This window comes from Eulemur rufifrons, chromosome 28, assembly GCF_041146395.1.
Source record: "Eulemur rufifrons isolate Redbay chromosome 28, OSU_ERuf_1, whole genome shotgun sequence".
Classification (NCBI taxonomy): Eukaryota; Metazoa; Chordata; class Mammalia; order Primates; family Lemuridae; genus Eulemur; species Eulemur rufifrons.
In genome coordinates, this window is record NC_091010.1 from 5,088,768 (window position 1) to 5,105,178 (window position 16,411).

The window sequence follows — 16,411 nt, forward strand, 5'->3', positions numbered from 1 at the left end:
TTCACTTTTCTTTTGAAATTCTGTCTTCCCAGACTCATATTGTCCTGTTTGCCTTCTCCAAAATGAGATGTCACCTTTCTTTGAATTTCCATGACAATTTTTTTTTAAATTTATTTTGTAGTACTCCCTCTCTTTGCATTGTTTATTTGTGAAATGTTGACATCATCTAGTAGGTTAAAAGTTTTATTGGCCAGAAACTGGATCTTACTCAGCTTTATAGCTCCTGTAGCCCTGATACACTGCCTTATATATAGCAAGTGCTCCATAAATATTTATGAACTTGATTTCAATAGATCAGGTAGTCATATGATTTTCAGGGTTACCAAGGTGAGGAGATTATTATTGAGAAGTAACAGTTCAAGGTAGTAAAAATTGATATGTTTCTGATTTCTGCCCCCACTCCCTGCCCATACACACAACATATCCAAATATAACAAACTTTTTTTCTGAGGATGTTTAGCTAGTGATATTCAGTATTCTCATCAGTTCATTTCCTGTGACATTACTGTGCTAAAGATCTGTCTATACCTTAGGACTGCTGGTGGTAATCCAAAAGAAAGTGGTTGGTTATAATTAAATTGTCAGATATCAAACATTAAGATTATTGTGAATCCTTGTGATTAATACCTCCTGTTAATTTGGAAGAGCCTGAAAATATACAAATGCAATTGAAAGTAGTAGAAATAACACCACCACCTCTTTTTCCCCCCAGAAATGTTAAATTAACTAACAAAGTATTTGTGAGGCAGTATAATACACAGCAGTGTTCTCAGATTTATTGTGTATCTGAATCCTAGAGGGCTTGTTAAAACAAAGATCGCTGCCCACCACCCTCTCCAAGTTTCAGATTCAGTAGCTCTGGGTTGAGACCTGAGACTTTGCATTCTAACAAGTTCCCAGGTGCTGCTGCTGCTGCTGGTTCAGGGACCACACTTTGAGAACCACTGATGGAAAAAAGAGTTTAGAATTAGAAGTGGGAATCACTGTTTCTTAGTCTCAACTCTGTAACCTTGGGCAAGTCACATGACCTGTGCACCTTATTATCCTCACTTAAATGGACAAAATCACCACTTTAGCCACCTTACCAGCAGGTTTTAAGGATCTGACTAACTAATGTATCTGACATCACTTTTAAAGTTCTAGCATGATAATCAAATACATTGTTACTGTCTTACCTCTGAAAAATTTATTTTGCCTCTTCACAAAAAAAGTTCTTTATTAACATATCTGAATTACAAGAAACTTAAATATAAAATATAGTAAGACCATATAGTAAGGCCAATAAGAAAACATAAAGAAGTAAGACCATAAAAATTACCTATGATTTTGCTACCCATAAATAATCATTTTTTTTTTTTTGGAGACAGAGTCTCTCTCACTCTGTTGCCCAGGCTAGAGTGCTGTGACGTCTGCCTAGCTCACAGCAACCTCACACTCCTGGGCTCAAGCAATCCTCCTGCTTTAGCCTCCCTAGTAGCTGGGTCTACAGGCATGCACCACCATGCCTGGCTAATTTTTTTTTCCTATATATTTTTAGTTGTCCAGCTAATTTCTGTCTACTTTTTTTAGTAGAGACGGGGTCTCGCTCTTGCTCTTGAACTCGTGAGCTCAAACGATCCGCCTGCCTTGGCCTCCCAGAGTGCTAGGATTGCAGGCGTGAGCCACTGCGCCCGGCCCATAAATAATCACTCTTAATATTTTAAAAAATGTAATTCTATTCACTTCTGCATATTAAATGTGGATTTTTTAATGTTATAATTTAAAATGAATGTCTTTGTACCTAAATCTTTTATATCATAGACTGTTTCCTGAGGATAGAGTTTTAAGAATATACTTATCAGATCAAAGGGTATGTTGATTTTGAGGCCTTTGGTACATACTGCCAATTTATCTTTCTAGAAGATTCTTTGAGTTTTCAGTTCTAACTAGCAGTTATGTAAGAATCCTATATCACTGTGCCCTCCTCAGTATATTTACTTTCAAAGTTAGATAGTATATAAAAGCACCCTGTACAATATTTTCTGTAGCTTACAGGCTTAATATGTTAACTTTGTCACCTAAGAAAGTGTACCTATAAGATAGATAATCCTTTTGGAAAAGCAAATTTTGGTTAGGATAAAGTAATTTTCTAGCAACTATAGTGATATCAGTGTGAGATATGAGAGTTCCCTGATTTAAATTGCTTCTCAGACTTTGAATAATTTTAATAAAATACAGGGTTTATAAAATAAATTATAAATTTGAAATTTAACTTGCCTGGAAAGTTTGAGATCACTTTTCTCTTGAGTATATTCTCTCTCTATAACATTTTTTTACATACCTAAAGAAAATTGTTTAGCTGTTTTTGAGAAAAGAAGAAAAAAAGGAAATAATATTTCTTGAGGATATATGTATACTAAAAGGAATATGTTGCTGCATTTAATCCTCAAACATCTTTGTGAAGTGTGGATAGCATATTCCAGTTTAGGAAGGAAAATATAATTAGGTTTAGAGAGGCTAAGTAACTTCTTCAACGTTATATATAAAAAAAAAAAAATGTAAGGAGTAAATTTAGATTCGAGCTCAGTTCAATTCCTGCACAAAATAGGTGACCAGTAATGATTCACTGGATACATGAAGGGACTAGTAGACCCTAAAACATGTGTCCTTTTCATTGTAATGATATTTATCCCTTAAAGAACACTGAATACCCCTATATATAAAGCACTGCACTATGAAAGATACACAATTGATTGACAGCCTTATCCTCAGAAAGCAGGGGCACTGGACATGTCCACAGGTGACTGTAATCATTAGGCAGAGTAGAAAAAATGCCCTAGTAGAGCCTAGTGGATCATGGAAGGGCAAAAGAGTTTCATTTTGGGTCATTGGGCAAATATTATAGAGAACATAATCCTTGGGTGGTTGAGAGTATAAAGTGTGTAAAGGAAAAATAGTTAAAGGAAATATATTATTTAAATTTTTTTTTTTTTTTTTTTTTTTGAGACAGAGTCTCACTCTGTTGCCCAGGCTAGAGTGAGTGCCGTGGCATCAGCCCAGCTCACAGCAACCTCAAACTCCTGGGCTCAAGCGATCCTCCTGTCTCAGCCTCCCGAGTAGCTGGGACTACAGGCATGCACCACCATGCCCGGCTAATTTTTTCTATATATATATTTTTTTAGCTGTCCATATAATTTCTTTCTATTTTTAGTAGAGATGGGGTCTCGCTCTTGCTCAGGCTGGTCTCGAACTCCTGAGCTCAAACAATCCGCCCACCTCGGCCTCCCAGAGAGCTAGGATTACAGGCGTGAGCCACCGCGCCCGGCCGAAATATATTATTTAAATAGCATGTTAAATGTACTAGCTTCTTTCACTTGGTAAGATGTTTTCATGATTCATATTGTACCATGTATCAATACTTTATACTTTTTTATTGTTGAATAATATTCCATTGTGTGAATATACCACATATTGTTTATCCATTCATCAGCTGATGGACATTTGGGCTGTTTCCACTTTGGGCTATTATCCATAATGCTACCGTGAACATTAATGGGCAGGTTTTTTGCGTGGCCATATGTTTTTATTTCTCTTAAGTATATACCTAGGAATGGAAATGCTGGGTTATATAATAACTCTTTAATGTTTTGAGGAACTGCGCAATTGTTTTTTGAAGTGGCTATATCATTTTATAATCCCATCAGTAACATACGAGGTTCTAATTTCCTTACATCTTCCCCAACACTTATGATGTGTGTCTTTTTTATTTTAGCCATTTTAGTCAGTATGTAATAGCATCTTATTGTGGTTCATACTTGCATTTTTGTAATGACTAATATTGATTATCTTTTCATGTGCCTGTTGGCCATTTGCATTTGTATGTTTTCTATGGAGAAATATCCATTCAAATCCATTGTCTTGATTAAGTACAATGGCTCATGTCTGTAATCCGAGCACTTTGGGAGGCCAACACAGCAGCCTGGGCGACTTGGCAAGACCCTCTCTCTGCAAAAAAAAAAAAAAAAAAATAGCTGAGTGTGGAGGTGCGAACCTATAGTCCCAGTTGTTCAGGAGGCTGAGGTAGGGTATTGCTTGAGCCCTGGAGTTTGAGGTTACAGTGAGCTGTGATCGTGCCACTGCACTCTAGCCTGGGCAACAGAGCAAGATCCTGTTTAAAAAAAAAATTTTTTTTTTTTTTAACTTTGATGAAGTATAATTTATCAATGTTTTTCTTTTGTTGCTTCTGTTTGGGGAGTCATATCTAAGAAGCTGACTCAAGGTCATGAAGATTTACTCCTATGTTTCTTCTAAGAATGTTACAGCTTTAGCTCTTATACTTATGTACATTACCCATTTTGCATTAATTTTAGAGGTCCAATTTTATTATTTTCCATGTGAATATCCATTTGGATTTAATTTTCATATATGGCATAAGTTAAGGGTCCAATTTCATTATTTTCCATTTGGATATCCAGTCATCCTATCACCATTTGTTAAAAAGACTGTTCTATCCCTGTTGAATTGTCTCGGTACCTTCAAAACTAATTGACCATAAATATGAGGTTTGTTTCTGGCTTCTCAATTCTATTCCATTGATCTATTTTTCTGTCCTTATGCCAGTACCATACAGTCTTGATTACTGTAACTTTGTAGTAAGTTTTAAAATCAGGAAGTGTGCACCCTGTAACTTTGTTTTTTTTTTTTTTAGTTTGTTTGGGCTATTTTGGATCCTTTTCATTTCACTGTGAATTTTAGGATTAATTTTGCAAAAAACCCAAATGCCAAGGGCAATTTTTATAATCATGTTAGCATAGAATCCAAACTAATTCTGCATTTTTTTTTTGTTTTTTCTTTTTTATTTTCTTCTCTTGTAACACAAAGAACAATAATTCTGCATTTTGAAGTAGTGCCAGTAATTTCAGTATTACCTTATCGAGCTTTGGACCCATATGGTGTTTAAAGGAAGACATAAAGTAAATAATGGATGTCTTATCGCTATGTCAGGAAATTGGATATCTCAGGGTATCCTTGAATCTAAAGGTCTTTCACTTTTACAGAAATGTAATTTCTTATGCAATGAAAAGTTGATCAAACTGATGCAATCTTTTCCCTTGTCCCTTATTGGAATATAACATTTGTATTTTGTAATTTGGGGGGCTTAAATTGGATACAGTGGTTAATTATGGTAAGAAGTCATGTTAAATTTGATGCCACCTTGAGGTGGCAGTAAACATGCCATTGGTTACAATACCTCTGTCACCTTGTTATGAGCTAAAGTAATCATTTTTTTTCCCTCTTTTTAATCAGAATACTCAGACAGGACCTTGTTTCCCCTTTATCTGGTGACCTTGTCCAGAAGCATGCCTGAAAGGGTAATATATAGCAAGTTTTGGTGTGTTTAATGGTGATCATAAATATGAGGTGATTACCAAGGTGCTGATGATAGTTTTACAGAAGTCCTTGCATTTTTGACCTTCTTATTTTTATTTATTTTGTAAACATGGAGAATTAGAGGAGTCCCCACAACTATACCAAATATTCATTTTTTATTGTATTCTCCAAGTATTTGCCCATGTATATGATGTCTTACAGTTAGATATAAATGTATGTTCAAAGTATTTTATGCTATATTATGAAATCTTCTATTATATAGCTTTATGGTGTTTAACTTTAATGGTTGCATAATATTCCATCAAATTGATGAATCATTTGCTCAGCCATTCCAGGGTTAAGAGATTTGAGAAAATCTATTTGTATAAAGCATATCTAGACATTCAAAGGTGTTTTTCCCTGTGACTGTTTGCTATTCTGTCATTGTCAGTATACTTAACAGAAGCCCTTGGATGTTTAATACAGTTGTGTGTTTTTCTATCCATCAAATCTCCGAAGATATTAATATAGAACTTTATCAAGTCATGGCCCATGGGGACAACATTGCCTAAGCTTGCAGTGGTTAGTGAGAGGAAGCAAGTGTCAAATATATATATATATTGGTGGGATTGGTGGAAGAAAAGGAGATTTTTTAGTGCAAGGGAAACAATTGTTTGGCTAGGTTTTAAATTATAAATGAATTATATTTTCTTTGCATTATCTGTCTACATTCCGGACAATAAGTGCTTCTTTATAAAAAGGGTTCTTAAATATTGTTTATTAACAGAATTTGGAAATTCTTTACTTAATGCCACATTGAACTCTGAGTACCTTTTTTTGCTAAGGAAAAAATCAAGTCAAATTTGACATCATATCAAAATTAATATTTTGCAGTTAAGTTTACCTTGGGGCTGTTGATATTAATCCTTAAAACCTTTTTTTGCTCAATTCTGTGAGTAATGGGTTTTGTAACCCAAACTACCTTGCAAAAAGCAAAGTTAGGCCGGGTGCGGTGGCTCACGCCTGTAATCCTAGCACTCTGGGAGGCCGAGGTGGGCGGATCGTTTGAGCTCAGGAGTTCGAGACCAGCCTGAGCAAGAGCGAGACCCCATCTCTACTAAAAATAGAAAGAAATTATATGGACAGCTAAAAATATATATAGAAAAAATGAGCCGGGCATGGTGGCGCATGCCTGTAGTCCCAGCTACTCGGGAGGCTGAGACAGGAGGATCGCTTGAGCTCAGGAGTTTGAGGTTGCTGTGAGCTAGGCTGATGCCACGGCACTCACTCTAGCCTGGGCAACAGAGTGAGACTCTGTCTCAAAAAAAATAATAAAAAAAAAAAAAAAAGCAGAGTTAGTATCAACAGTCGCTTAATGTGATTACGTGTTACTGTAATTACCTACATACTAGTATCCAACACAAGAAGTAAGGGACCCAGAATCCCATCCTGCTATGTGAGGATTCTCTATTGGTATGGAAGTGAGGAGTATTGCCTAAGCTTTTATTGTTTTGTCAGAAGCCAGCAAAGATCACAGAGCTCCATCTGTTAATTTGTAATTTATAGTTATATATTTAGGTGCTACTGATTAGAAATGGCCATTATTTAGTGTTTTTTGCATCGTGAGTGCTAATATTGGTCTTCCTCAATACCAGCTGTTGGAAGTGCTAGTAACAATCTGTTTTATGGCCCTCCTATGTGGTGTTCCAGAAAATTAAATTCAAACACTTCTGTAATTTATATTCTAAATGAATCAATATACTTACTCCTGGGATTTTTCACAGGAAAGTTTAACAAAATGTCCTGTATGTTAGAAATGGTCTTTTTTAATGCATTTTAGAGAAATTTTAAATCCTTCTGTCTTAAAACACCTGCGACATTATTTCATTTCACATTAGTGTGTTACCTTGTGAAATTTACATTAAAGCCATAGTGACTGAAGAGGGGCATAGGAGTATGTTTAAGAGGGGCTTCTTCTGTTTCTGTGATGCTGGTTTCTATTTCTGTACTTGGATGGTAATTGAAAAATGGATGCTTACTTGATAATTATTCATTAGACTATACATATATATTTTATGTACTTTTTGAATAAATGTTTCACAATAAGTACAAAATGTTAATTATTTATTATAAAGAGCTTTAAATTCTACAGTTGATTTAGATAGCAGACTTTTTTGGCAAATGAATTAGTCGTTGAAAGGAAACCTAAGGATTTTAATGAGTATTCCATCTTCCTTTCCATGTATAGATAAGGATGTATAAGGATATATATACCTCTCATTTCTTCCTTCCATTGGTTTATCCATGAAGGATGCCATGAGTGAGTAAATGAGTTAGTTTTGGTTTTGCTTTTGTTTTTGTGCATCTGTGGCTGCTATAAGTGGAGAGTGAGAGATAGGAGTATAGGAATGAGAGGACATTTAAAAATAAAAAATGAAAAGTTTAGACTTTAGAAAGGTTTTGTTGCTGTGACAAAGCTAATCACATATTCTCTTTGGAAGCCATAATTTAAAAAGAAAGTATTTTATATATATATAGCATTAGGTCTATACTTCAAATCATACATACAAAATAGATTCTTTTTTGCAACTTAGAAATTGTGTATCTTTGCTATAGTTATTAAAATATTGAATATGTATTGTCCTATCAGCTGTTGCCCTATGTCTTGTCAGAGGAAGACTTTAAGCCTCTTTCGCTATAAATAAGAATGTATAAATTTCTCAGTAATGGACTTGCATTCTTGTTTATGTGCTACTTAATTTTAAAAGGTAAGTGGGGGCCAGGTGCAGTGGGTCACACCTGTAAATCCCAGCACTTTGGGAGGCTGAGGCAGGAGGATGACTTGAGGCTAGGAGTTCAAGACTAGCCTGAACAACATAGTGAGATCCCATCTCTACAAAAAATAAAAAAAATTAGCTGAAAATGGTTGAATGCACCTGTAGTCCCAGCTACTCGGGAGGCTGAGGCAGGAAGGTTGCTTGAGCCCAGGAATTTGAAGTTGCAGTGAGCTATGATAACACTATTGCATTCTAGCCTGGGCAACAGAGGGAGACTCTGTCTCAAAAAAGTAAAGAAGTAAAATAAAATAAATAAAAGGTTAATGGGGGTCATATTGAATTTTGAGGGAGATGCAGATTAAGTGGATCAAATTATTATGCCTGTCATCTTTTTTGTCAGTTATTTATGTGCCATTTTAAATTTAAAAAACAGGTACAACATAATTTATTACCCCCCAAATTGAGGCATTTATTGTCATACTTGTGTTTAACTAAAATAACATTTTTTGAGCTCATGTGACCATGAAGAACTTTTTAAAAAATGGTAATGTATTGGCAGAACATCAGTAGAAACTCAGGAAAAAAAAATTAGCTTTTTAAAAAATAGATTGCCAGAAAGGTATCTCACATATATAGAGTAATGTCTAGAAGAAATTTATGTTTTGATTCATGTCTTTATTATGTAATAAAAAGTTAAAATATATACTTAGATTATTAGGCAAAAATCATAGCATAGATCAGCTATCTTTCAATAGCATAAAGCAATAGTTGTATGCTTATGCATCTTTTGAGCATCAATGCATTTATGCATAAGTGGTATGTTATACATTTCCTGGCCTTTTGAAGTGTGGCATACTATTATGGGTAGCTTATCTCATTATTATAACTGTATCAAATTTACTTAGTACTTTGGTACTTAGTACTCCAAAATTAAAAATTTTGGAACAAAAATATTGTTAGAGGATTTCTTTTCTCCTTCCCTCACTCTCCCAATTCTATAAACATTTCATAGACTGTCAGGTTTTTTAGAATAGTTTGGGGAATGCTGGCCTTAGGCAATAGATTGTTGTAACCACTGTTACAAATAAGAACAGGTTTTGTTATCCAATAACTAGTAAGGAATGTGGCCTTTGTTCCATGATAGCTTTTTGGTTTTCTTGATAATGCACAAGTAAGTTTCTGAGTGTATATAAACAAATTGTTCCTTAGCTTCTGATTTAGAATTCTTCATAGATAATCTATTTTTCCTGGGTCTTTCTTCACAGCCTAAAAAATTTAAAGTGTCCTTGTAATATTTGTCATAAAGAGCCTGTGGCAAACTCCTAATCAAATGAAAGCAGCCTTGAATGTTTCATAAGACTACAGCTAATGTCTTTATCTCTCTAGCTTTCGAACCTCTGATTTGGAGTTCAGTGGAAATTTAACCTTTTTGGACTTCTTCCCTTGGTGACTCACAGTCTCTGGAATCAATAAGGTCTGCATTACTTTACAGCTCAATTTAATTCATGAGAACTGTAGGAACCAAAAGGGAGCTAATCAGAGTCACTAAAATATTAAAAAAGATGAATTGTGACTTTTAGATTTACATGAAATATGTGGACTATCCCCCCTTGTTTGGTTAATGTGTGCTTTTGGATTGGGACATATGTTAAAGGTCTCATATTCATGATTTCTTTTAAATAGTGCGTATCCCTTAGGATGAATTGCTCCAATTGGAACTAGGCACTCTGCTTTTATAAACTTGCTGAGATATCATGGAAGATCAGTCTTAGTTGAGCCCTTCATGCATTAGATCACTGAGGAAATTAGAGTTGTTATTTTGTGTTTGTGAAACACTGTCTGAGTCATATTTATGTATGTAGTGGACTAGAAGGTTGGAAGTTATAGCTCATCACAAGTGAAAATCCATTCAGAATTCCTCCTGTATGCTAAGAATGAAATTAAGCCAGCACATTAGTGTCCTGTAACTCCAACCTTTCATTTATTCATTTGGTTCAAATAGCAATAGAAGGTATTCTTTTTATATGTTGCAGTGGCATTGATTTCATTATCCAAAAATCTATTCTCTTAGAGGGGTGAAAATAATTGCATGTTTTAATCTCTCCCATGATTTATATCTGTCTTTATCAGCTAGCTCTGAGATGGTTTTTTGTTTTTATTTTTTGCATTTTTTTTAAAATTTATACAGTTTGACATGATGCCTTTATTTATAATTCCTGTTAAAATTTATGTTTACTCTTCTTATGTTGCTATTCATTAGAAATAAATGGTATAGGCCTTTCGGGTAAGTTCTAAATACTTTTATCTACATGTAACATCTCATATTTAACCTTGGGAGGACCATTGTAGTATATATTGTCCGAAGATAAAAATAGCAAGAGTAGGCCGGGCATGGTGGCTCATGCCTATAATCCTAGCTCTTTTGGGAGGCCATGATGGGAAGATTGCTTGAAGTCAGGACTTCGAGACCAGCCTGTGCAACAGTGAGACCCCATCTCTACAAAAAATAGAAAAATTGGCCAGGCATGGGGGCGTGTGCCTCTAGTCCCAGCTACTTGGGAATCTGAGGCAGAAGGATTGCTTGAGCCCAGGGGTTTGAGGTTGCAGTGAGCTATGATCATGCCACTGCCCTTAAGCCTGGGCAACAAAGTGAGACCTGTCTCTGATAATAATAATAAGAGTAAATAAAAACAGAACATTACATCTGTTTTTAAATTTATATACTATTTCAATGTGTAGCCTATATAAATGAACAGTAAACTTGGTCACAAAGACTAAATAGGCCTGTTGTCCTCTTATGTGGGGAGATGCCATTAGTGCTGTGGTCTACCGAATATTTTAGTATCAGTACTGCTGGAGAAAAGTACTCATCCGTGATTGATTTTAATGGTAATGACAGGTAATGATTAACTACATGAGGCTGTCAGATTCTAAGCAGACTAAACAATTATTCTTTATAGTGTGTTAAAGAAGTTTTTAGTAAGCTGAGTGACATAGTGCCTTGTTGCCACAAATGCTCTTTGATTATGTGAAAAACACTACAAAAAGACATTTTCTACAGTGAGAACCACTTCCAGCATAGTGTAATACGGAATATTTTCACATGAACTGCACAGTGATGTATATTGAGATAATCCTTGCTATTGGTCTAATCTACATCAGCCCTGGGAAACCTAGCTTCAAGATAAACAAGGGGCATTTTCCACTGGGAGTGAAATGTTGAAACTGCTTATTGCCACTGCTCACTGGATAAAGTGGCCATATGCACTGATAGTTGACTCCTGTCTCCCTTTATACTCTTAGACACTTATTCCAATCCTGCTGCTTAAGTTGCAGACCATTCCAGCTTCCCTTCTCTTGGAAACTTTTATCTATTGTAGGCATAACCCTATCTCCTCCCACATTTACCCTGTCTATGAGATCCTCCTTGTAGATGTCTCCTCTGTGTTTGCTGGAGCATCCTTTTTGATTATCTGGTGGAGACAGTGGTAGTGCTTATTATTGAGAGCTATACTATGTACCTAGCGTAAGTTGTATGCTTTGTCTCTTTCAATTCTAATCACCACGGTAGGTAGACACTATTAATATTTCTGTTTGACAAATGAAGAACTAAAAACCAACGCTTAGAGAATATGTATCTAAGTGAGGTCTCATCTTTATCTGTGGACTGTGGTGCATGCTGTCAGTCGGTCTTTGACATAGCACCTAGGAAAGAAACTGAATCAGTTTGAACATACTGCCCAAACATTAGGTCAATTGGAAATGGTTAGGAAAAGGGGAAGATTCATTATAAAAACCAACTGAATAAAGTTTGAGAGGCCCTATAAGTTCAAAGACTTGAATTAAAGGTAAAAAGAAGAGGAGCTTAGAAAAAGTTGGCCTTCGTGGCCTATGGCCTTAGATCTGGCATCATTTAAAAGCACTGACTTAGGGAGGACGCCTACCTACCACATTCCAGTCTTTGTTCCTTTGAATCCTTTGCCATCTGGTCATATTCCCTCTTCCCATTCTTATTATCTGCCCATCTTTGACACCACCTTTCCTCTCACCTGTTACCTGACATCAACTTGGGCAACTTGATTGATACTTGTATTGATGACCCATTTACTAGTCAGACCCAAGTCTGTGTGTGAGACCCTCTACTTCATTAACCCACATGATCACAGAGGACCAGAGTTTGGGCCTGATTATCCCCTGGGCCAGCTCCTTCTCTGGGGTCATAAGTTCTGAATTCCTCTCCTACCACAGCCTCTTAGTTTTCTACTCCATTATTCCTACTCTGTCCTCTGTTTTTTAAGATGTCCTCTGCTTCTACCCCTTTGCTGCTGGCCCACTGTGTCCCAGGTTGTATCACTCAAATACTTTGTAAATACAGGGTTAACATGGTGGAAAGTACTGCACATTATGTCCTCCAACTGGGAATGATTCTGTGTAGTCTTACAGTAAAGAAATATGTTTAGTTTTGTTTTATTAAACATTTTTTCCAGACTTATTTTATAAACAGTTTCTGTGTAACCGATTATTTCCCTTGTATCTAGTATTCCATGGAACACACTTGCAAAGCACAGTTGTAATGAGGAAGGGAGGAAGAAAAGGAGAAAGAAAGGGAAGGAGGGAGGGGGAAGATAATAAATCTTACTGATAGGCCTTACTAAGAGTTTATGTTATTGAATCTTAACTTGGTCTTTGGTTCTTGTTGTCTTTTTTATATTTTCTCATTACTCTATGATGCCAAACCTTTTTGTCATTTTCTAATCTTTATCCACACTACACTGTCCACGTGCTCCTACTTCACACCTCACTGAGAGATTTGAGGCCATCTAAAAGGGAAATTCAGTTTCTTCACATCAAGGGTTTTAGTATTCTTCATTCATCTCTTTCTTGTTATTGCAAAGGGAAAGCTAGTCTTATTCCATTCCTTAAGTTCAGCATGTCCAAAACAGAATCATACTTTAGGGTACATATATATCACCGTACCTTTTCTGGCCTCCTCCCTCTTTCCCCGATGCCTAGTTAATGTCTGCTTGACTTTTAGTATTGTGCGTGGCTGTCACTTCTGTAATTCACTTTAAAACATTGTTTTTTAGACTTTCTTCTTTAGAGAAGTTTTGGATTCACAGCAAAATTGAGCAAAGATACAGAGATTTCCCATGTACTCCCTGCCCCTATGCATACATGCATAGCATCCCCATTATCAATATTCCCTACCAGAGTGGTATGTTTGTTAAAATTGGTGAACCTATGTTGACACATCATTATTACCCAACGTCCCGTAGTCGACTTTTTACTTACCCATCTTCCATACTCTTCCTTGTAGGAGGCTGTGATTTGTTCTTTCTTATGTCCCAAACACTTAGCATAGTGCTAAGAACTTTATTTTTTTGTTTGTTTGGTTTTACATTTACCTGTTTATTATAAAGGATATTACAAAGAGATGCATAGGGCAAGTCATGTGGGAAGAGGTGTGGATCTTCCATGCCCTCCTCTGATGCCCCACCCTGCAGGAGCATCCACATGTTCAGCTGTCTGGAAGCTTGGGCTAAGAACTTCAAATGCCACTTAATGCAGGTGACATTTTAATCTTTTATCTTAAAATCTTTCTCTCTGTCAGCTTCTAATTTAATTGCCCATTGGATTTATACACCTGGATATTCCATGAGTACCTCAAACTAGCTGTATTACCACTCCTACTCCAGATTCTCTGTGAATGGTTCTGCCGTTTATCTATTCATTCACTCAAGCCAGAATTTGTTAATCATCTTAGTTGTCCTACTGTGTCTCAGCCACCTCTCCTGCTGATCTGCCATTCCCTCATCTTATGGTAAGATGCCACAATTTTACTTTCTAAGCACTTCTTGAGTGTTGCTTCTGTTTCTGTCACACATGTCTCATCTATACCGTCATTGTGACTTAGCTGGTAGATTGCAACAGTCATCTAGCTGACCCTGCATACAGTGTTGGTCCCTTTGAATCCATCTTTCATGCTGCTCACACACAGTGAGCTATCTGAAGCATATATCTTAAAACCTTCTGTGGCACTTCATCTATTTTCAGCTCTATTGGGCGATATTTATGGCAGCCATGACCTTGCCTCTGCCCACCTCTCCAGCATCATTTCATGCCACTTTCCTGCTCCAAGCTTGATAGTCTAATGACTAAATTTATTTGTGGTTCTTCATTATGCTGTTTGCTTGCCCTTAATCCATCCTTCAAGACTCAGCTCAATCTTTATCTCCTCCGGGTACCCTTTTTTGTCCTCTCAACCTCCGGTAAACATTCCTCTCTGTGCTTGCAGTGGTGCCTGTGCACAACTCCATGTACTTGTCACATAAGACATGATCTGTCTACAAAATGTCGCATTCTTGTGAGGCTAAACTTCTCCAGGGCATCTAGCCCTGTTTTCTAGTTCATCGCTGATGCTCAGTAAGTATTTCTTGATCTAGTTCAAGATATTCAAGGGGAATAGTCTAGCACACAGAAATGTGGGTCTTATGCCACAGTCTCTTACTCTGAGAGATTTAGGAATTATTTGTGTAAGGTAATAGTTGACTATTTGAGATTGGCAATTGGTAGAGGGAAAAGGCGAGGCCAGTATACATAACCTATATGGTTGTTATATAGCATTTTACCTCAAAAAGTAGTGAGTTAGCTTCTAGAGGATAGAGACGGTGCATTTTTTTTTTTAAACAGGCTTAATTGACTTTATTTTTCTTGTATAAAAATGCTGTGGTGTAGCCACAGCTGGAGCCTGGGTCCTCAGCACAGGGACTCTGGTGTGGGTCTTGACAAGATGTTCAGTGAATTCCTGGTAGGGAAACTTGGTGAATACAGTCTCTTTTTGGAGGTTAGGGGTCAGATAGCTATAGCTCTTGGAGATGGCATAAAAAGTAGCTTTGGCAAAATTGCCCAGGGTGACAGTGCAGTCCCTGGCTGAGGTGTAGCAGTCATCAGTTCCAGCCATCAGCAGCAGCTTCTTGGGCACAGGAGCTGAGATGATGCCAGTTCCTCTAGGGGCAGGGATGAGACATACCAGTGCAGAGCTGCAGCGGCCTGTTACCTTGCAAGGAACGATGTTGGGCTTGCTGATCTTGTTCTCCCAGTAGCTTCTCCGCATGGGGACAGTGGAGAGCTTGGCCAGATCATGGCCCCTCAGATGGCAGTGGCTACCTCTTAAGCACTTAACACACAGACCCCTGTGACCATTGTAGTCCCCAGTGGTAACAAACGCCTTGAACCTGGTCCAATGGCCAGCGTGGGTCTGCTTTTCCACTGGCATACTCCTCAAAACCTCATCCTTGAGAGATGTCCACAGAAAAAGTCAATGATCTTGTACTCCTTGATGGGCAGGGAGAAGATGTAGATCTCCTCTAGGGATTTGATCTTCATGTCTTTCAACAGGCAGCCCAGCTTGGTGACAGGTATCCACGCCTTGTCCTCGGCCTTGCCTCCATGAGCTGCACGGCCTTGGCCCTGGCCCAGACCACGGCTACAAATGCCGCTGCCAAAGACTTCACGGAAGCCACTGTGGCTTCCCATTCCAGGGCTCCTGGGGTCTCTGGGCCCTTCCGCTGCACCTGGGTTATCTGCCATTTGGTGTTTTCTCAGAGACGAAACGTTGCGTTGTTTATCTTTGTGTTTATTCCACATAATACTCAATCTGATTTCCCAGACAGAGTGGGTGCTCAACGTGTGTTTGGACTAAGTAGCAACATATGACTAGAGTTAAATAGAAGGGGGAGGCTGGACCTGTTGGACTGTTCTCACTCTTAATCTGTTTTATTTGATGTAGCTAAACGCTACAGTATTCTTCACATGTCAGCAGTCTTATATAGGCTATAAAACCACAATCATGTCAAGAGGAATATTTGACCATTTTCACCCTCATCCTTATTTTATTTTAGAGACAAGGTTTCACTCTGTCGCCCAGGCTGGAGTGCTCACTGCAGTCTTGAACTCCTAGGCTCAAGTGATCCTCCTGCCTCATCCTCCCTAGTAGCTGGGACTACAAGCATGCCATTATACCTGGCTTATTTTTAAATTTTTTATAGAGATAGGGTCTCCCTATGTTGCTCAGGCTAGTCTTAAACTCCTGGCCTCTAGAGATCTTCCTGCCTCGGCCTCCCAAAGTGCTGGGATTATAGGAATGACCACCATGCCTGGCCACATTCCTTATTTTAAAACGATTGCAGTTACCAAAAGTAGCCTGACGCAGTTAAATAAACTTAGGTACATTAAAAACCTCCTAAACAAAAAGCTACAGATTTAGTCTTCTGTAGTTATATCTG

At 37.4% G+C, this 16,411-nt stretch overlaps 1 protein-coding gene and 1 pseudogene across 1 annotated transcript in view; one reads left to right on the forward strand and one right to left on the reverse strand.

Moving 5' to 3' along the window:
• Positions 1-16,411, forward strand: part of PARG (poly(ADP-ribose) glycohydrolase) — a 124,257-nt gene that overhangs the window by 20,644 nt on the left and 87,202 nt on the right. The window lies entirely within an intron of this gene.
• LOC138376335 (small ribosomal subunit protein uS5 pseudogene) lies at positions 14,809-15,716 on the reverse strand (annotated as a pseudogene).